The sequence below is a fragment of the Vombatus ursinus genome, unplaced genomic scaffold (genome assembly GCF_900497805.2).
Source record: "Vombatus ursinus unplaced genomic scaffold, bare-nosed wombat genome assembly UNPS02014810.1, whole genome shotgun sequence".
NCBI lineage: Eukaryota > Metazoa > Chordata > Mammalia > Diprotodontia > Vombatidae > Vombatus > Vombatus ursinus.
The window spans coordinates 49,645,711-49,670,735 of NW_020954588.1; the positions used below are offsets into that span (position 1 = coordinate 49,645,711).

The following is a 25,025-nucleotide window of genomic DNA, read 5'->3' on the forward strand; positions in this document are numbered from 1 at the left end:
GGACTGGGGAGACGGGTTAAGCAGCTGTGCAAGAAGCGTCAGCCAGCTCGTCTCCCCAGTCCAGTCTGCTTCTCCTCCATGTCCCACCACCATCCACCACGACCCAGGCAGCAATCGCCAAGGCCTCCTGGCTCTCTGTCCACCATCCACTCCCCCACACTGAGGCCTCCGCCTTTCTCTCCCAAACTACCTCTGCTGGTCTCCTAACTGCTCTCTTCCTAATCAGAAGCCTAGGCCATTCCCCTCCTCAATCTTCTAGGCCTGCAGCTGTCCACAGACTAAAGCACTGACTCCAGAGTGAGGGGGTGAAGGTCCTTACAAGCTGCTCTCCACCAATGGAGTCTCAGGCCTGTAACATGAGGGTGGGCCCCAGTCCACGCCTATCAGTCAATGCCCAGGCCATGGGAGTACAAAGACAAAAAAGGAAAGTCTCCACCTTCAAACAGCTTCCTGACATCAATGTCCAGAGACAACATAGAAACATCTAAGCCAAAACCAACCAGACAGGGTGTCCCAAAAGTCTTAGTGCAGTTTTAAGCTGCTCCTAAGGCTTGGAACTGCACTAAGACTTTTGGGGCACCTTGAGAGCCAAGTAAATAGAAGGTAATGGGGGAAGGGGAAACACTGGCGGCTGGAGGTACCAGAAAAGGTCTCCTGTAGAACATGTCTCCTTAGTTAACCTTTGAAGAAAATAGGTTTTCTTACAACAGACAGGTGAGGCAGAGGTGTGCAACAGGCAGCAGGCCCAGCGGGGACAAAGGCATGGAGAGAGGAGATGGAATGGCGGTGCCTGAACCGTATCAAGGCAGGTTTGCCCGGACCAGAGAGCGTGGGGGAGGGGCACCCACAAGCAGCTCCTCATCGCTGCCTGTCAAGCCCCTTCTCTCTGGAAGCTCCATTCAGGCCCTCCCACTCCCGAGGCTTGGAGGGCCAACACGTCAGCCCTCAACCTTCCCTTTCCTTCTCCAAACCTTTGCCGAACTTAATCAAAGCTTCACCGATCAAAATGCGCCAAGTCAAATGCCAGGCAGGGAAAGGACAGCTATCAGGTGGCCCTGCCCAGCGGACAGCTTCTCTGGGCACAGCTGGAAAGGCTGTGTGGAAGAGGGAGGAAGATGGCCTCTGAAATCAAGCAGCCCGAGCCCTCGCTGAGGCCCAGAGGGACGAGGGGAGGAGGTCATTTTGTCTGCCATGGCACACTGCTCCCTGGAGAGCCTGAGAAAACCACAGCAGGGGGCCAAGAACTGGAAACTGAGGGAATGCCCATCCACTGGTGGATGGCTGAACAAGCTGTGGTACATGAATGTGATGGAATACTATTGTGCTATAAGAATGATGAGCAGGCAGACTTCAGAAAAACCTAGAAAGACTTATATGGACTGATGCTGAGTAAAGTGAGCAGAACCAGAAGAACGTTGTACACAGTAACAGCCACGTTATTCAACGACTAACATTGACAGACTCAGCCCTTCTCAGCAATGCAAGAATCTGAGACATCTCCAAAAGACTCATGATGGAAAATGCTATCCACATCCAGAGAAAGAACCATGGAGTCTGAATGCAGATGGAAGCAGACTGTTTGCTCTTCTTTTCTTTTGTTGTTTTGTTTTATTTCTTTCTGGTGGTTCCTCCCAGTAGTTTTAATTCTTCTACACATCATGACTAATGTGAAAATATGCTTAATATGAATGTATACATAGACCTACATCAGACTGCATGCCATCTTGGGGGGGTGTGAGGAGAAGGAGGGGAGAAAATTTAAAACTCAAAATCTTAACGGAAGTGAATGTTGAAAACTAAAAATAATTATTTTTTTTAAAAAGAAAAGAAAAGCACAGCAGAGGCTGTGGGGCTTGGGGACGGCCCCAAGGAAGTGCCCCTTTGATCAGCTCCCGACAGAAGAACCAAGAGCCTGGGGTCTCACACCAGAGACCCCACAAGTGTCCTGAGGGTCCAGCACATCAAGGGGCACCTGACGCTGCCTTCCTCACACATCCAAGAGACCCTCAGAGTTCCCGGGGATCTTGCTTTCAGAGCCAGACTCTTGGAACAAAGTCCATGGGGCACCCAACTGTCCCTCTCCAGGTCACGTTAGGGCATTCCACCAGCTAACCTCAGAATGTCCAGCTCCTCCTCTGACCAGGCAAGTCCCCACTTGCCAAGGCCCAAAGTGGCCACAACACTTCGGTAACATTGGTCGCGACATCTCCAAACTGGAATTCCTCTTCCTGACTTGCCCCTTTTTTAAGGGCACACCTTTCTCCTCCTCACCCGTGCTCAACACCTCATGTCATCTTCATCATCTTTCTCTCTGCCATTGTCGCTATGCCCTGCTCTAATCCAGAGCCCCATGACCTTCTCCATCTTCCAATCAGACTAATCACCCCACACAAAGCTCTAAATATGCCCCTCCTCTCTCTGTCTAAGAATCCTCCGACGATTTCCAATTGCCAAATGAATCACACCGACTCCTCTGCCAGGCTGTGCTCCCCTCACTCCCCTTTAGGCACATCCCCTTCCAGGTGTCCAGAGACTACACTTCACCACCCATGTCCTTCTCAGGTCCTGTCTCTTCCCCTTCACCCCCATTAAGGTTACTGAAGTCACAGCCATCATCCATACATCACCTCCTTCCTGAGGTCCTCCCAGATTCCCCCCATTTCTCAGAGCACTTTCTGTTTTTCCTATATACATTCTAATTTGCTTAGGGGCATTTGTACACCGCCCCCCCCCCCCCCATCTCTGAAAGACTGGAAACCTGCTGGAGGGCAGACTCTTAACCAGCTCCCCATCTTAAATGTCAGCAGGGCTGGTAGTTGAATGGGATGGTGTATCAGTCTATTATAATCCACCTAACACTGAAGTCCAGTTGGCCAGGGGCTCTTCTCTCAAGGCGCATAGACATCTACACTTAACCAACGCCACGCTGCTCCTGTCAGGCTACCCTGGCAGAGGCCAGGCTGGGAACTGGGGCTTACAGCCTGACTGTCAGAATCCTCTGGCCATTCTGCCCGTTCTGGAGGGCATCACCAGGCTGCCTACCACCAGACAATGCATTTTTCAGCCACAGCAACTGCTGAAGACTATCTACCAAATCATAGTGGCAAAACTGCAATCTGTCGGTCAAGGGAGTGTCCGCGTGGACAAGATGACTATTCCTTGAAAACCTAAAGTATCACACAGAGAAGAAAACAGATTCTAAGAAATTAAGTGGCTTGACCACTGTCAAGGATCGGATGAGTCAGTATGTGCTTTGCAAAGCTTTAAGCACTGTGAAGCTGGTGTTATCATGACTGTCATTGGTCAACACAGCAGTACCTGCAGTGCCAAGCCAAGTTCGGACTCCAGCACAAAGTGGGCTCTGCCCTTTGGTCCAAGGTGCTCTCCCCTCCCTCCAGCGCACCAGCTCTGCCTGCAGTCGTCCACCTGCTCCCTTTCTCCATTCACCTGTTAGAGGTGACAGACTTTCTTCATCACATCACATCACACAAGCACCGCTAGCCAGAGACGTGCCCAAAGCTGGTCAGTGTCTCTCTTTTGTCCCTAATGCCCCAAGGTTTGGCACCATGCTTTACACACACTAGGTACTTAAGAAATGTTTGCTGATTGCTTTTGGGAGTTCATCTTAGAGAAGATGGAAACAAGCTACATTAGGGATCAAACATCGAAGACAGCTTGGTTTAGAGGGCATCACCCCTTTGGTCTCACCTTTGGTATCGTCTGTGGAAAAGACAACACATAATGGCAGAGGTGAGCCCTAAGACCAGTGGAATCTTAGAACAATCAGCAAATAAGGAAAAAACTCAGCAATGTGATCCCGATGATGACCAATAACATACAAGAAATGGCACATGCCAAGAGCACGGTAGGCAGCTCACAACGAAGAAGCAAAGGAGATGATGAAGAGCCCTGGGTGGCCCCGAACCTGCCAAGCATCAAAAAGACCAAAAGAAAGACCCCTGGTCCGCGAGGGAATATAAAGAGGCATCATGGAGGAAAAGGCAGCACAGACAAGCAGCAGCACCCCCGGCGAAAACCAGAAGAGGCTGACAGAAGCTCCCTTCCATACCCGTGATCTCAGCGGCTCTCCACCGAGCTTTGGCCTATCTATATGGTTCTGTCTTTTGTTTTAGGACCCGCCGTAGCAAAGACCTCTTCGCGGGGTCCGGCCTGTCCCTGGTTGGGCAGGTCCTCAGGAAGCGGACGTGGTCCATCACCAGGCCCAGACTGGCTGGCACTCCAGCCTGGCGCCCAACAAGAGCCTGCACGCTGCAGGCACGGCCCCGCAGCCCCAGCAGCTCCTCCCAGTATTTGGAGGCTGTGTGCTGAACGTCCCGGGCCAGGCAGTTCTGCTGCCATCACGGACCACCCAACCCTAATTCTTCCTCTCTGTCCTAACTCCCCAGCTCTAAAGCAGCCTCTGATGACAGGGGGTGGTGCCCCTCCCAGACCCCCGAGCCTGGGACCTCAAAAGTCACATGATTCATTCTGTGCCAGGTTCTTCGAAGGCAAGGCTAGCTCCCGTTTCTGCTAATCAAAATCTCCCCTACCCAAGAACCAGCTAACGCGCCCCCTCCTTCGCAAACCCCCCAGTTTCAGAACCTCGGACGTGGCCCTTTGCCTGTACCACCTTCTCCTAGGTGTTTGACATTTGCATTTATCACTATGGTAACCATACCCCCCCGAATTCTCAGTGGGTAGTCCCCTATTGCAGGAAAGAAAGACCACTTGATGACATTTAGCAAGGTGTCAATGCATTCCCATCTGTGGTTCAGAAAAAGTGTTGAGTTGTTTTCATTCATGTCCAACTCGTCGTGACCCCATTTGGGGTTTTCTTGGCAAAGACACTGGAGTAGTTTGTCATTTCCTTCTCCAGCTCATTTTACAGATAAGGAAACGGAGACAAGCAGGGTGAAGTGACTTACCCAGGTTCACACAGCTAGTAAGTGTCTGAGGCCACATTTGACCTCAGGCCTTCCTGACTCCAGGCCCAGCGCTCTGCTCCACGGCACCCCCCAGCTTCGCATGTCAGGAAATAGGGCTACCCAACATATTTCCCCGTTGTTGTATTTAAGAACTGTGTGATTCTTAGCACCCTCTCTGACATTTCCCACAACTCTTGATGAAGGAAGAAGAAGAGGAGGAAGAAGAGAAGATGGAGATGGTGAAGGAAGAGGAGGAGCAGGGGGCCCATTTGGTAGTTCTATTTCACAGGTGGCCACAGGCAAAACAGTAGATGACCTACTGACCAGTGTGGTGGTCCTGAGCTCAGCGGTACTCAGCCAGGCAGTCAAACTATTCTAGCTTAGGAAAATCAGCCAGAGCTTGTGCCCTGCCCGCAGCCGCCTGCACAGCCCACTGGGGCATTCGAGGGAGACACCAGCAGAGGTACAAAGGAGAGACAGCTACCAGCCAGCACCGCAGGCCACTTCTCATGTTTCCCCTCCCCACCCTCCATCTGGCACACTGTGGGGCCCCCGGGCCACAAGTGAGCACCATGTCAAGGCTTCCTATTCTACCAAACTCTTCTTGGTAACTGGTGCTAAGCTCCATTGTTTGGAGGGTGAACTACCACAAACGTTATCACCACCCCCAGCCAAGATGCCTAGAGGTGGGCAGCTCAGCCTTCCTTCTTCAGGTCCATGCGGTATCCAAGAGAATGGAAGCTCCCTGAAGGCAGGGACTATTTCTTATTTTGTCTTTGCATACTCCACACCCAGCACAGTGCCTCATACACAGGGAGGTGCTTTATGAACGCTTGCTGAACTAACTTGCAAACAAAGATTCCTTACAGATCGCAAGGTTCACTAAATGCCCCATCCATGCTACTGAATAAGAGGACCCAAGGCCTAGAGTCCAGTGACAAGAAGTGGCCAGAGGATGTTCACGAGCAGTACTCAGAAGAACAATGGCCAGTTATTAACTATGAGAGATGCAGATCAAAACAAGAGAAAAGCGGCTCATCAATCACAAGAAGTCACCGCCCACCTAGCAGAGGGGCCGAGATGACAAAAGACGGAAGCAGGAGCGCTGATGCGCCTCCGGGGAAGCCGAACTTGGGTTCAATCCTTTCCTTATGCAGACAGATGGGCCAACCAGGGACCCCAAGTGAACTCAACGTCCATTAGTTAGCACAGCTGACTGCTGAGGATGCCAAAAAAAGCTCCTCGAGGAGACAATAAGCTATCGACAGGATAAATCGACCAGAAGACAGTATACGTGATGACTCGGCAACCTGTACAGAAACAACAGAAGGCTGACAATCCGAAGGAACAGTCAAAGGACAGACAGGCAAAGACCCTCTCCTCTGCAGAAGTGGGGATCCACGGGGCTGGAACACTGCACAGAACAGACTTTTTTGGATAGGGGAGCTTCACTTAACTTTCTCTCTCTCTCTCTCTCTCTCCCTTTTTTTGGTGAGGCAATCAAGGTTAAGTGACTTGTCCAGGGTCACACAGCTAGTAAGTGTCAGGCGTCTGAGGGCGGATTTGAACTCAGGTCTTCCTGCCTCTAGGGCTGGAGCTCTATCCAGTGCACCACCTAGCTGCCCCTCTCTCTCATTTTTTTATTCTTTATTATCAGAGGCAGCTTCCTGGGAGGAGAGATGGGGAGGGACACAGTGGGAAATGTACATTAAGTACAAAAGATAACAATAAGAATTCATTTTTAAAAAAGCGCTCCAGTAACATCCAAGCTGGAGTATGAGCTGCAGGCGGACGGGCAGACTTGCTGAATGACGCCAACAATACGCACATCTTTGATGGACCAGGTGGGAGCCTTGCATGGGACAGAAGACACAGGGTGAGATTCTGTCTGGAAAACTGCATCGTGGTGTCAGTGATCCCAAAAAGGCCCAGCCAAAGCCAACACTCCGCGGGGACGGGCACCTCACACCACCCTCTTGGAAGAACTACAAGTAATCCCGAAGGCAGCAGGAAGACCCACGCGGGCTTCCACGAGACACTGAGCCAGAAGAAATGGCACTAAAAACATTCCTTTCAGAGAGCAGGGATAAGAAGGTGTGGTCAGGAGGTCAAGAAGAGACCATAGCAGTCAGGCACCCTGCTAGAACTCTCCGCCCCAAGAAAGGAACCAGACAGTTTTGTGTCTGAGTTCTGAACACAGTACCTCGCACACGGTAGGCGTTCAACAAATGCTTGAAGTAAATCGTAAATGAAGGCGGCCTCCAACCTCTTTAAGCGTAGACCTTTTAGCGTTAAAAATGCAGGCCTAGGAGAGGGGGCAGAACAGAGTACTGAGCCTGGAGTCAGCAAGAAAAATGAATGTTAAAAGTGGTCCTCACGTTGGAAAAAATAAAGTACTATTTTAAAAAAAGAATCTAAGTTCAAATCCTCATCCTGGGCAAGTCACTTCACTGCTTCCTGCCTCAGGTACCTCAGCTGTAAAATGGGGATAACAGTGGCCCTAGCTCTCAGGGTCGTTGAGAATCAAGCAATCATAGCAGCTCCAGAGCACTTTGTAAACTCTAAGGTCTGAGTAATCTCTCGGTGCCCCCGGCCACTCGGACACTAAAAACTGACCCACACTGAAGCAGGTCAGACCCAGTCCGATCTCACCGATTCAACGATGGGGGCTGCCATCTGCCTCTCGGAAGCCCCTCCCCATCAGCCATGCTTGGTGCTTGGTTATCGCTGCCGCAGGCGTAGGGCCGGAGGGTGCTCCTGGGGCCAGATCTTCCAGAGGAGGGAGTCGATGCCCAGTCATGGGGCAGCAGCAGCAAGGTCAGAGGCAGGCCTTGAAGCAAGAGTCAGCAGCACTCTTCCCTGAGCCCCACTGTCCACCCAGCCCATGTGCTCCAGGGCACCCTGGCCGGACTCTAGGCTTCTTTCTGTCGGGGTCGTTCTAAGAAGGCGTCCATCTCAACGGTGCCCCTCCACGCCCAGGTGAGTATCTGGCTGCGGCACCTCCTCCACTGGCCTGGACGGGGTCCGCTGGGGTTTGCTCTACCTTATCTATTATTCGATGTGATGTTCTTGGATGGAGCCCAGCACTCCACTGCCACCCAGACCATGAACGATCCCTCACCACCGGTGGAGGCCGAGGCCATGGAGGCCTGAGACCCCACCCAAAGAGGGCCAGGGCAGGTACTGGTCTCCCTCCGTCCTCTGCCACCTGCCAGCACGACACACAGCCAATAACTGTCAGTCCGGTCACTCACGTTATGAATCCACTTAAGAACAAACTCTTAACTCGGTGGCAGCGGAGAGTGAGCACTGGGCTTGGAATCAGAGAGACCCTGTTCAAATCCAGCCGTAGACATTCCTCAGCTCTGTGAGCCGCTGCCTCAGTCTCCTCCTCTATAAAGTCGAGACAACAATGGCACCCCCTCACAGGGCTGCTGTAAGGCTCCCATGAGATAACCCACGGAAAGCACTGCAGAAATGCTGGCTAGCAGCAGCACAAAGCCACACAGCGCCATCTTGCCATCTTTTCTCAAGGACAGACCGCCAAGGCTAAGAGTCTATGAACTTGGGGGGCTGCTGCTATTATTATATTTCTAGTATTTTGATAACTGAGAGAAATGATTATTAAATAACTAATTGTTAATATTGGGGAGTCATGGGATTTATCCCCTACTGAAACCTTATTCTCTACCAGGCTGTGCCAACATCTGAAAGGCATAAACATTCTCTTCAATCTTGTTCAGAGCCCATCCAGGTTGGGGGGAAGGGTTCTACTCCTGTTTGAGGGGATAAATTCTTGGATTAGATCACCCAAGGCTGGGAGTGATTTGGAAGTAAATGACATGATCTCAGCCAGGTCCCCCAGGCCCTCATTAGAATAGGTCCACCTCTCATTATAATATTGATTCTCTCCCATTACTTGTCAACCAATCAGAGTCAACTGCCAGCCTTGGGAACACCTACCCTTCCAAGGACGTACAAGCATTGCGTGGATTCCATGAAGAGTCTTTGACATTGTCACTGACACCTTTTATTAACTATATGCTAGCATGATTAATAAAATGACTAATTACCCAGAAAATATCTCTCCAACTTTTTATGCATCACATAGCTGTATTTCAGTATAATTTGCTTCCATTATAATCCTATGTATTTAAAACGTGTCAACCTGTATGTAAAAAAATATTTAGAGCATCTTCTTGTGATAGCTAAGAACTGGAAACAGAGAGGATGCCCATCAATTGGGGAATGGCTAATCAAGCTGTGGTATACTATTGTGATGGAATATTATTGTGCTATAAGAAATGGCACAGAGGAGGCTCTTAGAAAAACCTGGAAAAACCTCCATGAACTGATGCAAAATGAAACAAGCAGAACTAGAACATTGCACACAGTGATAGCGATACTGTAGGATGATGTAGTGTGAGTGACTGAGCTCTTCTCACCTACACAATGACCAAAGGCAATCCCAAAGGACTCTCGGTGAAAAATGCTATCTACCTCCAAAGACAGATCTGAATGCAGATCAGAGCGTACTAGTTTTTACTTTCTTTTTTCCTTTTTTTGTCTGTTTTCTTTTACAACATGACTAATATGGAAATATGTTTTGCATGACTGAAAATGTATAACTTTTACTCAATTACCTGCCTTCTCAGTGAGGGAGAGAGTGAATGTGGAACTCTTTTAAGAAACAAATATTAAAAATTTCTCTTTACATGTAATTGAGAAAAAATAAAATTAAATGTAAGAAAAAAAACCCATGATTGTCAAGGCATCCCATAGACTTTACCAGACAAAAAGTTCAGGACATAAAAAAACCTCAGACCCCCTGGTCTCGAGACCAGGTGTCTCCAATACTGAGGAAAACGAAGGCAAGTGGCTTGCTTGACTTGGGGAGTTCTGAGCAGCAGCAGGGCTAAAGGGGCCTGGGTGTCCACACTAGGGCAAGCAGCAGGATGGAAAGCCCCTCAGCAAGGGTCAGCAGGACACACCAGCCCAGACTGGGAAAAAGCAGCCTCAAGCTTCGGCGCCCACGAGCACCGGGATGGGCCCATGCCAGCAGCTGTAATTCCGGCCTTGGGCAGAGAGGAAGATCCAGTCTCAAAAATCAAAACCCAAAAACCCCAGTCTCTTTGGGATATTCCTCTGACCTAGCAACTAGCCGGCATTGCATTGTTAAGGGCCCTGCCCAGACGTGGCAGCCTGGAAAGAGAACCGGACAGGGAGTCAGAGTTCTTGGCTCCCAATCTGGCCTCTTGGCCTCGTTATTAAAGCCTTTGGGCGTCTCCAACCCCTCCAGCTCACGGGCAGGCCCTCCACCAACAAAGACTACAACCCCCTCAATATCATGGCAGGCAAGTTCCTGAGCGGCTGTGGTCAGAAGTATTAATCCCCGACCTGGGGCCAAGACTCAGGATATAAACCTCTCTAAACCTGGCTAAGCTGCTCCTCCAACAGAAGACACAACCCAGCACAGGCAGAACTCTGTGAGGTGAGAAGAGGCAGGCAGATCTATTCAATGAGATCTCTCTAAAATGTGCTCTTGCCTTTAGATAAGCAAACAAATACAGTAATCACCACTACCAAACGGAGTTACTGATTAAACCTAAATTTACTTAGCTTCACTACATGAGAGTAGCCTTCAAACCAAGGGGATCCTTGCTGGTCTCCCCACACCAATAACAGCAGACGAACAGCAGTAGCACTAGGCTGAGCAACAGGATCCCTGCCCCTGGAGGGGTGGCTTCTGGGAAGACCACAGCTAGCATTCTCAGACCTCCGAAGAGTGGCTTCACCCTGCTCACCCCAAGGAGGGTTTGCAGCTGGGCCTCAGTTATCTCACAGGGGTGATGACAATTCTTGGTAGCAGGGTGACATGGGCAGACTTCAGCAGGTGCGTGTGGGATGGCCTGAGAGCCCCCAGCAGCTACGACAGTGGTCCAGATGGGAGGTGACGAAGGCCTACACCAGGGGACATGGGGGACCGGCGAAGAGGGGGTGTCCAGGAGAGATGTGGTACAAGTAGAAATGACCACACTCGGCAACAGATTGGCTAAGTGGGTGACTGTGAGCAAGGAGGCCGGAACAACATGGAGGTCACGGATCTGGTTGATGGGGAGGAAGTACAGGAAGGGAATGTTTGGAGAGAAGGATCATAAGTTGTTTTGGACACGATGAGTCCGAAATGCTAATGGGACACCCAGTTTGAGATGTTCAGCTCAGGAGACAGCACGGGGTTGGAGATGTTGGAGGCCTAGAGATGAAAACTGAACCCAGAGGCGCTGGGAGGTGGCAGGAATTGGGAGAGGGGGTGGTCTGAGACCCTAGGTTAGTCAATGGCAGCAGACCAGGCACAATTAGTCACAGATGCATATGAAGTGAGAATGAGGAAGACAGACACTCCCTGGCTAGGTTGAGAGAATGGGGCAATCAGAAGGAATGACAAAGGAGTTAGGCGTAGACACCTGGGAGGCCACAGACGAGCTACATATGAAGACTGAGGTGAACAGAACCAGGAGAGCCACTGACAAGGGGACTGCCACGCTCTGGGGCTCCAATGAAGCCAGCCCCCAGCGGTGGTATGAGGAAGTCCAAGAGAGAGGAGGGCAGCTTTGTGATGGCTGGGTGTTGTCGGATGGCCTTCTATGGGGCACACAGCAATGCGAGGAAACAACAGTGTCCACGATGAATTAAGGAAAAGGCTCCTTGGGCCCTGTGCTAACACCGACTTTTAAAATGATAAGTATCACTGGAAAAACAGCAAGAGATGAAGACAGGGGTCAAAGAGAGCAAGAGATCCTGGAAGCAGGAGAGGCTCTGGCCACACTGGGAAGTTCCAAAGACAGCCAGGCTGCCTCGATGGCTGCGCCGGAGCCCGGCTGACACAGGTATCACTGGACTCCCAGAAGTTAAAGAATCTAGAGGCCTGTTCACCACAGGGGATAGCAGAGGCCCCAGGGAGGATGGTCAGAGTGGGCAAGAAAGGAAAATTGGGGCCCAGGGGAGCCTGGTCCTGGCCAGGAGACGCTCCGGAGGTGGGAGTCCAAGCCTGGCACTCCCCTGGGTCCTTCAAGCAGAACAGGAGCAAGCACTCGTGAGAACCTTCTAAGAACTAAGCCCAAGTGCTCAGTCAGAGTAGAAAGAAGCAAAGATGCTGGGTCACATGGGTGAGAAAATCTTAAGGGCGGTAAGAGTCTCAGAGAGGCCCTTTCTGTTGAGACTAGTCACATGGTATTGGGGGGGGAACAGTGATGGGGGGAAGAGAGACAGAAAGACAGAGGAGAGGAGAAAGAGGGAGGAAGAGAGAGGAAGGGGAGATAGGAAGAGGGAGGGAGGAGGAGAGAAAAAGGAGGGGGCAGAGGGAGGGGAGGAGAGGCAGGAAAGTGATAGAGGAAGAAAGAGAAAGACATAAAGGTAGAGTGGGAGAAAGGGAGAGACATAAAAATAGAGTGACACTGAGAGGAGATGGGGGAGGGGGAAGAGAGAGAAAGGAGAGGACACACAGATTTGGCAGCCTGTCTGAAACTAGATAGGGCTTTGATGTGTAAGACCTTATTAAACTCCGTAAAAAAAATCATCTGAAAACGGGGTGTACCAATCGAATCTGATCCAAGGTGGCAAATCTGCCTGCAGGATTCTGCAGCGGACATTCTGCGAAGGGCAGCAGGGAAAATCACGCCCAGGAGCAGCGCCTGGTGGGCTCCACCTTTTGTGAAAATGATTCCAAAACACAGTGTCTGAAGGGCCCCATTACAGGGCTCCTGGATTTGTCATTGTGCAGTAAAACAACACTCGCGAGTTCCACTGTATTTTACGAAAGAGAAATTAATGATCGGCTAAAGGACAGTAAGTATTCAATAATCAGAAGCGTGAAGGATGAGTGTTCACCTCACAAGTGACCAAGCCAAATCAGACCCCAGTCTGTCAGCCAGCATTAATAGGAGCCTAGTATGCACCAGGCTCTGTGCTGGGGGCTGGGGAGACAAAGAGGCAAAAGCGAGGGGCCCCTGCCCTCGAGGAGCTCACCTTCCCAGGAGGGGACAACACATAAACACCAACAAAGAGAAGGGCACCGGCCTTAAGGGGGATGGAAAAGCTCAGTAACATGGCAGTAAAAGGTCAGAGCGTGGCAAGGGCTCTTCCCATTGAGCACACTGATATTACAGGATGTAACCACAGACCCAAGCTCCAAAGGATACGCTGAAAAAAATCATCTAATTCAGGATCAAACTAAATCTAACATGACCCAGATAAAGAGGCAGAAAAGCAGGAGCTGAAGGCCTTTTCAATGAAAACCAGAGATCAAATTCGCCTCACAAGGGCAGCTGGTCCAGGCTTCAGGCAAGCCGAGACCTCGGGCATTCAAAATCAAAGGTCTCACCCTGCCGCCCAATCACCACCATGCACATGTCCTCAGACCCAGACACCACCTTCACTTCTCCCTGGCTGCCCGTCTCTGCACTCGCCTCATGGTCCTTCTTGAAACTTTTCCCTGGAAGGTCCCAGGAATGCCTCCCTCTGACTGCAGAGTGGGGAGCCCTCCAAGAATCTCATCATCCCCCCAAACCTCTCCAAAGTTATCAGCGCTCTTTAGCTGCCACACTCAATGGCCTTTTCTCCGTCCTCATCTCCTTGGCCCCTCCACAGCTTTTAATGCTGCAGTTCACTCTCCTCTTCATACTCTCTTCTCTCTGACACCCCTCGAGCTCTCTCCTGGTTCTCCTCCACCCTCTGACCGCTCCAGATCACACCCTCTAACCTCGGGTGCCCCTGCGGTTCTGTCCCGCACCCTCTTCTCTCCCAAGTCTGTACTACTTCGCTTGGTGATCTCATCAGCTCCCCAGATTCAAGTATCATCTTTATGCTCATAACTCTCCTGCCCCAGTCTTTCTGTTGACCTCCAAACCTGCATCTCCAACTGCCTACTGGACATCTCAGCCTGGATGTCCCACAGACACCTTAAACTCAACACGTCCAAAACAGAGTTCATTCTCTTTCCCTCTGAACAACACCCCCCCCCCCCCCCCCGGTACGATAGAGGGAACAGGCTCCCAACCTAGGAGTCATCCTGGACTCCTCACTATCCCCCACCCCCAACATTCCAGTTGTTGCCAAGGCCCGTGGACTTCACCTGGGCAGCATCTCCCCAACACTGCCACCCCCTAAGTGCATCCCCTCATCACCTCCTACCTGGATGACTACAATAGCTGCTGGGGGGAGCGGAGGGTCTGCCTGGAGTCTCCTCCCACTCCAGTCCATCCTCCACTCAGCCCCCAAAGTCTGATCACCACCTACTCAGTGAGGGGCTCCATATTCCCTCCAGGAACAAATACAAAGCCCTTTATAACCTGGCCCCTCTCCTACCACCCTCCTCCCCACCACGGGGGCACATGGGCCTCCTGGCTATTCTGCCTACTGACTTCCTTGGCTTCCTTTAAGCAGCACCTAAGCTCTCCTCCTTTACAGGAAGCCTTTCCCAATCCCTAATTCTGGTGCCTCTGCCTGTTCATCATTTCCCAGTCATCCTGTATAGAGCTGTCTTTGAACCTATCTGTTTGCATGTCAGACTGGACACTCCTTGAGAGTAAGGGCTGTCTTCAGCCTGCACATAGCACAGTGAAGGCACTAGACACCTTCACTGACGGATTCCCATGTTGAACACAGTGCCTAGCACATGGGAAGTGCTTAATAAATGCTTGCTAACTGACCACTACTAGGCCAATACCTCAAAGAGACCAAAGAAAGAGGAAAGACCCACATTTACCAAAATGTTTACAGGAGCTCTTTTTATAATGACAAAGAACTGGAAACTAATAGGGTGCCCACAGAGTGAAAAAAGGATGACTGCGTAATGAACATTCAGATCACAATCTTACAGCCTATAAGACATAGTAAGGCGTGGTAGCTCCCACCAGCCTGTCATCTCTAGGCCCGGGGATTGCTGGAGCTCAGGCTGCTGGCCTGTAGTGGGCAAAGCAAAGCTGGCACCGAGCCAGTGGGGGGCAAGCTGCCTATGGAGAAGCAAGTCAACGCTTTGGTCAATCACCGGTGGGACGAGGCCAGCTCACTCATGGAAACCTAGGAAGATGCACTTGGTAAGACTTCGAACACCACCACAGCCAAGGCAACCTCCAGAGACCACTGGAATTGCAGACGAAGCTGTACCCACCTCCCCTGGGCAGAAAGGTGAGGTACTCGTGGCACAGACCGAGACCAGCAGGAAGGGGTGGGTGCAGGAAATCTGGGCCAGGGGCTTTTGTTTTTTTTTTCATCACAAGTGGGTAGTTGGGAGGGAGAGTGAATAAATGCTTGTTAGCTGAACATTTTTAATGAGGAAATAGAAAAGGGGGGGAGGGGGGTAATGACAGGGTTTGATTTAGAGGAAGGTAGGCAGCTGATCACCACCTGAACATTCATTAAATGGCTCCACTTCGTGGTATTAAGGCGTGAGCAGAGAGGTGCTCTCACCTCTGCAATTCACTAGAGCAAATGACATCCGTAAAAGCCCGAAGGTCTCCAAAGCCTTTACATACATCGGGGACAAAACGTACATTATATGCCTCCAATCTACTCCACCCCCAACCAGGTACCAGAACCTAGGGTGCCCGGAGCCGGGTGAGCTGGGCTCTCTTAGCCTGCCTGCTCTGTAAGAACAGCGCCTCCATCTCCGGGTTGTTTTAAGGATCAAAGGAGAGAATACGGTAAAGGAAGAGCTGGCTGCTGTCCGCACGCCCCTCCGCAGCTCCCTCACCGTCCAGGGCTCCCCAGCTCTCCTCTGCTCCGCCCCCTGCTGCGCTGAACACCCCCCCCAGGGCATTCTCTGGGGCTCGTCGTGGGGGCACGCCCCCGCCCCACACGACCAGGCACCCGTCTAAGTGGCCTGCCGTCTGCTCGGAGCCAAACAACCACCTCCCCATTTTCCGGATGAAGACACGGAGGCTATGATAGGGAAGGTGCCCGCCCACGGCGCCAGATCTCTCCCGAGTAGGAGTTCAGGCCTCAGCCGGGCTCAAAGACATTCAGACGAGTGCGTGACCTTGGCCGGCTCTAGCCTCAGTTTTCCCATCCGGAGCTCGAGGGCCCTTGGCCGCGCTCCGATCTCTCAATGCACGGATGGGGAAACTGAGGCCAGGAGGGGCGGAGGGCTCGGAGCCCGCAGGCCTTCCCGGAGAAGGGGACGGGCATCCGCGGTCCCGGGAAGGGCAGGGCCGCACAGAGTGGCGCAGGGCAGAGCAGCAGGCCTGGCCAGGCCGGGCCTCGGGCCTCGGGCCTTGTTCGTCCGCCCCTGCGTCCCCTGGGACCGACCCAGGGCGACTCTATGGTGCCCGAGCGGCCCCGTCGCTCCCACGTGACCGGCCCGGGCCAATGGCAGCCGGCCGCCGGCCATAGAGCGCGCCGGAGCTGGGGCTAGAGCGGCCCCGCTCGGTGCCCCCGCCCTCCCCGAGCGCTCAGCCGACTCGCTGCTGCCGCCATGTTCCTGGAGGAGGAGGCAGCAGCCAGCCAGGGCGTCCCGATCTGGCCGTCCCCTCTCCTCCTTCACCTTCCCCTCCGGAGAGCAGTCTTAAGGGACCCCCGAGCGGAGGCTCCGGTTTCCTCTCTCCTTCGCTCCCCTCACATTACCTTCTCTGCTCTCTCAGCGCAGGGAGACCCAGCTCATACGGTGGAGGCTGTGTCGATACAGGAGCGAGCCGCCATCTTGGTAAAGGAGAAGAGGCTACGCTTGACCCCCCCCAAGCCTCTATATGGCCAGCCACCTCGGGAGGGACACGGCGCCTGCGCGGGGGGCGGGAAGCAGAGCGGAGAGGGAGAGGAGAGGCGGAGGCAAACGGCGTGGGCCGCGCCTGCGTACTGGGCCATCTAGCTCACCCAGGGAGGTGAAGGGGACGGGGCAGGGGTGGGGGAGAGAGAAGGGAGGGGCCGACGGGCGGAGCTTAGACCGAGACGGGCTGCTCGCGCGCGTGCGTCTGTACGCAGGGCGTGCGTGAGGCTGCGCGCTCGCGCCTACAGCTGGGCTGGGTCAGATCGGTTTCTCGGCATCTGTGCGTGTGGTACGCTCGGCCGTTCGTTCTCCTCATCCCGCGCGGTAAGGGAGACCCTCGGGCCGCCGGGGGTACGTCCGCACCGGCTCCTCCTCCGTCGCCAGAGGGGCCGCGGGCGAGGCCGGAGCAGCGGCCCGACCCTGCCCCGTAGTCCGGGAGGCGAGGAGGGGGCCCTCGGACGGGGGAGGGGGAGGGGGAGGGGCGGCAGGGAGCGACTTCCGGCCGCTCCCCTCTCTTTCTTGGCCCTTCGAGGCCTGGGTGAGGGATCCCCCCCGCGAGTGGGGAGGGGTCCCGGGGGTCGCTCTGGGCCGAAAAGAGCAGGGGCGGTGGGGGCGGGGCTGAGCGCCCCGTGGCTGGACCGGGGCCTGCGGGCGCCGAGTCTTGGGTGGGAGCCGCCCCCGCAGGCTCTTCTTTCTGCGTCCCTCGGCTCCCGCGTGGGCTTTGGCGGCCCCGAGGTCTCGGAGGAGACCACGCCCCCGCCCCCCCAGCGCAAGCCCCCGGGCAGCACACCCGGCACTTAGTAGGCGCCTCGGGCAGCCCCTCCACGCCCCCCGGGCCTCGGTTTCCCTTATGAGCCGCTCGGGCCGGAGCGCGTAGAAAGGCTGGCTTGGGACGTCCCCAGTACATCTCCATTGTGGTCCGTCTTCACAAAGAGCTCTCTGTTCCTGGTGCTGCTGGTCAGTGCCCGTCTGTCCGTGACCCCGTGGGGGGTTTTCTGGGCGGAGTTCCTGGAGTGGTTTGTCCTTTCCTTCTCCAGCTCATTTTACAGATGAGGAAACTGAGGCAAACGGGGTGAAGTGACTTGCCCAGGGTCACCCAGCTGCTAAGTGTCTGAGGCTGGATTTGAACTGAGGAAGATAAGTCCTCCTAAATCCAGGCCCAGTGCTCTGTGCACTGTACCACCTGCTGTTCTAGTGGTGACCCATTTGACAGAACCAAGGATCTAGGTGGCAGGAACTAATTTTCCGGGTCTTTCTAGCTTGGAAGATCTAAAGGAGACCAGCAGAGGTAGCTGCCTGCTTACCCTTTCTAACCCAAATGTGATTCAGAGGTTTCCTTATCTGTAAAATGAGGGGATTGGACTCCTGGCCTTGAAGGACCCTTGGCTTTTTAAATCTGTGAGCCTTTCAATCCTTAAAAGATGACGGTGAAGGCCAGACTGGAAGCAAGACAGACGGATGTCTGGTTAGAAGTCGGTATTGCCAGACTAGAATTCCGTAGAGATTAGTGCTGGCTAGATAACACTGGAGGGTCATTGGCATAGAGGTCATAATTGAATTCATGGGAGCTAATGAGAACACCAAGGAAGAACTAGTAACCGGGATGAAAAGACTGCCCTGCCTTCATAGGAGTCGGCTCTTGAACTGAATTTTGAAGAAAGCCATGGATTTGCTGAGGCAGCCTCTACGGTCAGAGACCAAAGAAGGGTCTAGGCATCTCCACTAGATCACCTTGGAGTCACCAAACCAGGGACATTTGTATTTGCTCTTTGGGACAAGAGGGAGCCATCGATTACTTCCTGATTAACCATGGTTTAGAGCTGAGCTTTAGGAACATCTACCCTCTGCGGAGGGTAGATTGGAGAAGGGAGAAACGAGTAGGAAGATCAACGAACAAGCTGTTACTTGAGTCCAGGCAACAGGTGAACTAGGGAGGTAGCCTCACAAAAGAAGCAGGGAACATTTGTTAAGTACCTACTGTGGCAGTCCCTGCTCTTACCAAGCTCACAGGCTAATGGGGAAGATAAATTGGAGATAATTAAATCAGGCAGTGAGTGGTAGGATAGAAAGTCTAAGAGGAAAAAAATGAGATTATCTCATTGTGATTGACAGTTAATCAAAGAAGAATAAGAGGATTGCCAGCAACCATGAAGTCTGAGATTGGACAGCAGAAGTTTGTGGTGGACGTAGTCTGCTTTGTTTCAGGACTTAGCCCCACCAGCACTGCATCAGTCAATGAGTAGTCTCAGAGTAGGTGTAGGGATAATGTAGGGATCGGATTCAGCAAAGACATGTCTGCCTAAAGGTCAGGGAAGCAGGGGGTCTGAGGATATCTGATTGGTCAATCAGAGAATTAAGATTTGGGGGGAGGGGGCAAGAAGTGAGGCCAGAGGTAGGGGTAATGGCCTTGATTAGCAGAATGAGGTGGAAAGGGAATTCATTGCATAGTAAGTAGGAACATTTGATTGAGGAACAGGGGAGGGATGAAAGGACAGGAATGTGTGGATTTTAAATATACGAAGGTAAAATAGTTATTGGTGGTGGTCAGATCAAGGTTATAACCATCTGTGATTGTGACAGAGGTCATGGGTTCAAAGGGACACCACCACATCTGTTGAAGTCCCCATAAGGCTGAGAAGTGGTTTGAAGAGGAGTGCTGCGAACTAGCTAGTGAACTTGGGGATGGGATAGGGTGGGGTGACCCCCAAAGTTGGACGCAGTGCTGAGGGTAGGCGGCAGCACAGCCACCAGCTTTCTGGATCAAGGAATATGCCACATCTTGATTTTTGTTTTACTAAAATTTGTCTTCAGTTCTCTATATTAAAAGGTACAAGACCCATTTTCTGCTAATACTAAGACTGCAAAGCTTTTTTATTTTTGGATTTTAAGAATTTTCAGAGGCTCTGGGATTGAAACAGCTATCAAAAGCTTTAGCTTGTTTCTGACCATAAAAAACTGACTTGTCAGCAGGGGTTTTTTCCCTGTCACAGATCATGAAGACAACAGAAGAAGAAACAGCTACTACTCACAGGTGTCAAAGGCCTGGGATTTTTATGCCAGTGTGGAGTATTGAATAGTCAGGTATATGGCATATAATACTAAACATTGGAGCCCAGTACTGTTCTGTGTGTTCTGGGCCTCTTTGGGTTGGAAAGTTAGGGTAAGGGGTGCCCGACAGCCTTGAGGGCAGATCTGAGAAATCAGAAGGGGGCTGTATAGGTGCCCAGTCACTTCAAGTTCCATTCTCCTGGGAATGAATATACCAGCCCTAAAATGGAGATAATGTTGGGGGGAAGGTGCTTATTCCCCCTTCTAGTAATGTTAGAAGTAGCTTTCCTTTATATAGCACGTGTGCTTTGCAAAGGGCGTTGCATAGATTAGCTCCTTTGGTTCTCTCACCAGCCTTGTGAGGCAGGAGCTTGAGGCCTTCCAAGACCTTTTTGGATCTTCCCACAATACAGAGAGGTCCCTCTTGGCTTGTGATAAGGTGTTTGCCCCCGTACTAAAATCACTCCAGACTGCCCTGTAATGACTGATTTAAGTTCAGCAAATGTATTAAGGGCCCTATTGTGTGCAAGACACTGATGTGCAAAGGTGAAATCAAGCCACAATCTCAAATCCAATGAGATTATAATCTATGAGGTAGTTGAAACTTGTACAAAAATAGCTGTAATATGAAATACAGAATGTGATAAATGAAAAGGAGATATCCAGAGTGCTATGAACAGGTACAGAAGAATGTTTTTCTGCTGGCTCCAAAGCTGCAACTTGAAGGAGGGTGCGGTTTTGCCAGGCGGAGCTGGTATGTGATGTGGTCAGTGTGGCTTCATGGAGACTCAGTCCTGCCAGGCTGACCTTGTGACAGGGCTGCTAGCATAACCCATTGAGGTGCACACGTACATTTAGATCGGTGAAGTCTCTTACAAAGTTTCTCATTTACGAATAAAACAGGGATTAGATGATGATGTGTCTGAGATGAGCCGAGAGCCGGTTGAATGAGTGGTTTAGGAAGGTTGTCGTCATTAGATCTGTAGCATCTTGGGGAGAGAGGGGTCTCTCATGATCTCTGTGGCCTTGTGCTTTTCAGAATTTTTACTGATAATTTGAATGGCCTGTTAGTCCAGTCTTCAGGTGACTGCATTCAGAGAAGGGATGGAATAAAAAGCAGATTAAATTCAGTAAGGGGAAATGTAGAGTTGTGCACCTAATTATGAAAAAAGATTTCAGAAATCCAGGGTGAGTGGAGCATAGTGAGACAAGAGTGCTTGTGAAAAAAAGTTCAGAGAGGTCCAGTTTGTGGCGAGCTCACTGTGGTTCCACAGTGTGATATGACAGCCAGAGACCCTGATTCAATCCTTGATGTACCGTGAGAGCCCTACTCCGACCACATCTGCGGGACTCCATACTCCTTCAGCACCATGTTCTACGACAGTCACCAACAGGCTGGACTGCGGCCAGAAGAGTCACAAGCATGTCAAGAGGGATGGTTAACATGCCATCAGAGGCTCCGTTGGAGGAGTTGGGAATGAGAAAACCTAGAGAGGGCAGGAGAACAATTGTCACGGATCGTGGATGAGGTTGTGTATGCCTGGAAAGCCGTGAAGCCCAGAAAGGTCACTTAGTAGAAGGACTCCCAGACCTGTTCTGCTGGGCCCTCAGGGTGACAGTAGCGGAATCTTCCAGCAGAGGCAGGATCACTACGTGTGAGGAATGCTTTAGAAAGGCTTCTTCCAGGGCCCGCTGGATGAGACGCCTCTGAAGCTCTTGCCAGCTTGGAGAGGTGGCACAGACGAAGAAGAGGAGAGGACGTGAATTAGGGCACAGTCACTAGTGGTGTGCCTAGCCTGGGGAGCAGGTGAAGCTGGGTGGTTGGCCGGAGATGAAGTTGGAGCCCAGTGGCGGGAAAGAGCAAACACTGGCAAGGCGTTGCGTGTTACTCAGTGAGCAAAAGGGACGAGAGCAGAGCATTAGGATATCTGCACAGGGAGCGTTCCGCTGATGGGAGTGGGAAAGAGGTGGTGGGGAGTGCCTGTGAGTCCTAGCTGCTCGAAAGGTGCGACCTTTCTTCGAGCTTTGCTTAGGGGACAGATGAGCTGCAACTATGTGCTCTGCACCAGTGGGGTCCAAAGGGAAACGAGACCGTCCCCGGGACCCTAGGATCTGATCAAGGGGAAGTGCGCACAAATGAAATGGGAAGCACATTAGACTATGATAAATGAATAGAGGAACCAAAATGCTGTGTGCAAGACACTGTCAGGAAAACGGAGATGGCAAGTGAGATTAGGCCTCCTTCGGTGCTCCCAGCGCAGCTGCCCATCTGGTGACTGGCCCCCAAACACTCCCAACTCACTGCAAGAAGTAGCAGCCCCCGAAAAGGGACAGAGAACAGGAGGGCAAGGATTCCTCCCCTCGCCTGTGCTCAGAAGCAGAGCCACTGTGGTGGTCAAAGCCAAATTTCCTTCCTTCCTAAGACCACAAAGAAAATTGTGCTGAGGCTCGAGTGTTTTGAGGCCAACCCCAGAGCAAAAAGGGTGCTGGCCATTAAGAAATCTAAGCATTTTGAACTGGGTGGGGACAAGAGGAAGGGCCCAGCAGTTCACTTATGCACTTCTTTTTGTTGTTTTCATAAGAAAAACAAGTAAAATGTTGGAGGTAACAAAAAGGGGGGGGGTATCAAAATTGAAAGGGACCCCAGAAAACCACCAACCCAACACATCTGAATAAGAATCCTCTATAGCATTTCAAAAGTCATTATCCAGTCTTTGAAGATTTTCACTGGGAGAAACCCAAAACCACTGGAGATAGGCATGGACCCCTTCTCCAAATAATGTGTGGTGGTTTTTGTTTTTAAATTAAATTTTACAAGATCAGCCTTCCCTCTCCCATTGAGAAAACAAGAAAAACAAAACTCCTTTTATAAGCATGTATAGTCAAGCAAAACAAATTTCCACATTGGCCATGATTATAGTGTGTGTGTGTGTGTGTGTGTATTTCTTAATCTGTGCCATGAGTCTTATCACCTCTCTGTCAGGAGGTGGCAGCAGATTTTATCCTGAGTCGTCAGGACTTGTATTTGGTTGTCATTGTGTTGATCAGAATTCCCAAATTTTCAGAGTTGTTTTAATCAGCTGGGATCCACCTTCTTGTTTGAGCCCAAGCTACCCCCTCTCCCACCGCCCCCACCCTGCCTTAAACACACACACACAATACATGTATAATCAATCAAATTGACTGTGGCCTAAAAATCTTTTTCTCATTCTTCATTCTGAATCCTTCTCCTCTGTCAGGAGGTGAATAGTGTATTTCATCATTGGTCCTCTGGAATCCTGGTTGGTCTTTAGCACTGCAAAGAGTTCAGAGCAATAGTATTTCATCTCATTTATATACCATAACTTGTTTAGTCATTCCCCAGTTTGTGGGCCACTCCATCAGATTTCCGTTCTTTGTCACCTCAGAAAGAGCTATAAATGTTTCTGTAGATCCTTAGAATTTGTTTTACTTATAAGTAATCCCTCCCTTAATTCTCCCAATTCACTTCTCCCCTTTCCCTTCTATTTCACTGTCCAGTAAAATGTATTTCTGTACCCAGCTCTGTGTGTGCATTCTTCCTTCTTTTGACCAGTTCAGATGAAAGTGAGGTTGAAAGATTAGCCACACATCCCCTTCCTCCTTGTCTATATAGATGTCTACTTGTGCTTCCTGATGTGAGATAATTTCCCCTAATCTTCCTTTCCCTTCCCCAATGTATTCCTCTACCTCTCTTTCTCCATTCGCCTCTTAAGATCGTGTCATAACAGAACCACTCCCAGGCCTTTTCTGACTAGGCTTCCTCTGTCGACCCTGATGATGATAGAGAAATGGGAGGATGGCATCGTTTCCCCATGTTTGAACATAAGCAGTTTGTCCTCTAGTCCTTTATTATTGTCCATTCATGTTTTCTTTTTTATGTTTCTCTTTACTCTCCTGTGTATGAACTTTAAGTTTTTCCACAGCTCTGGACTTTTCTTCCAGAATGCTTGGAAGTTCTCTATTTTGCTAAAAGTCCTTTTTTTTCCCCTCAGCATTGTGCTTAGTTTTGTAGGGTCAGTTATTCTTGGCTCTACGCCCATGTCCTTTGCCTTGTGGAATGTCATATTCCAGCCTCGCTGTTGTTTATAGGGGTAGCTGCCAGTTCTCCTACGGTGCTGCCTTTCAGGAGCTCACAGCTTCTTCCTCTTTCCACTTTGCCTTCTGGCTCTGAGAGATTCGGGTAGTTTTCTTTGAAGATTTTTGGAAACACGATGTTTAGGCTCCTATGAGCCATGGGCTCCAGAGAATCCATTGTTATTAAATGTTTTCTCCTCATCCGTTGTTTTTGCACTGACGTACCCGACATTTCCTTCAGTCGTTCCATGGTGTTTCATGGCGTCCCGTTCATTTGGCTCCTTCACGTTTTCAGGGAGTTTGTTGCTGAGCCAGGTTTTGTCTCTCTTGTGTCACCTGTTGATCTCATTGCCAGTTTTTCCTCAGGTGCCCTCATTCCGTTTATAAAAAACATTCTTAACTCTTTCCCAGTGTTGCCTCATCCCTCCCACATACTCTGCGTTTGTGCCTGAGCTGTGCTTTGGTCTGAGGTTTTGCTCGTAGGTGTTCTGGGGTCATTCTCCTCTTCTCCATCTGTGTCTGGAGGGTCCCTGTCACATTAGTTCTGAGCTCCTTGTGGTGAGGTTCCTGCCTTGTTTGCCCATTCTTTTAGCCTTCTTCCTCACTCTGGACTTGATGTCAGGGCTTTGCTTTGCAGCACCTGTGGAGGGAACATCTGGGCTGCCTCCTGGTGCTGTTTTTTTGGTGTATTGAGTGTTGCTTCTGTGGGGTCTCAGGGCCAGGCTAGTGTTTCGTGCTCCCATCCAGGGCAGAGTCGGATTGCTGCCTCCAGATCTGAGCTCTCTGAGTTCCTGACCCGGGTTTGGGGCTGAACGTGAGAAGATGCTGCTGCTGGCTTAGAGCAGCCCAACTGTAGGCTTGCCTTTGGACAGGGATTCCTGCCCGAGCGATTCTTCTGCAAACTGGGTTAAACTTTGGAAGCCCTGCTGTGCTCTTGGAGTCTGAGCCATGCCTGTCTGCCCACCCACCTGCCACAACTGCTGCTGTTGCTGGTTTCTGAGCTTCCTCCTTCCCTGCCTGGGAATACTGTGCCTGTGTGTAGGTCCCCTTCTTGCTCTGCCCTCACTCTTCAGCCCGGGATGGGGCAGGCCACAAAACTGCTGGGTGGCCATTGTCCTTACTGCAATGTCTGAGACCTTTTCCTGCCCTTGTGCAGAGCCTCTTCCTGGATGACGGAGTGATTCACGTAGCCTGTTTCT

General features: G+C 51.3%; 2 protein-coding genes across 4 annotated transcripts in view; one reads left to right on the forward strand and one right to left on the reverse strand.

The window, feature by feature from the left end:
• HDLBP (high density lipoprotein binding protein) overlaps positions 1–16,636 on the reverse strand; it is an 86,714-nt gene extending 70,078 nt beyond the window's left edge. Inside the window, exon 1 of the mRNA XM_027876102.1 lies at positions 16,545–16,636. The gene's annotated coding sequence lies outside the window, so the exon portion shown is untranslated. The remainder of the gene's footprint in view (positions 1–16,544) is intronic.
• SEPT2 (septin 2) overlaps positions 16,601–25,025 on the forward strand; it is a 52,256-nt gene continuing 43,831 nt past the window's right edge. For 2 of the 3 annotated variants that reach the window (XM_027876105.1, XM_027876104.1), the window contains exon 1: positions 16,906–17,007. The gene's annotated coding sequence lies outside the window, so the exon portion shown is untranslated. Of the gene's footprint in view, positions 16,624–16,905; positions 17,008–25,025 lie in introns of those variants that run through there. The other variant, XM_027876106.1, reaches the window with a different exon arrangement.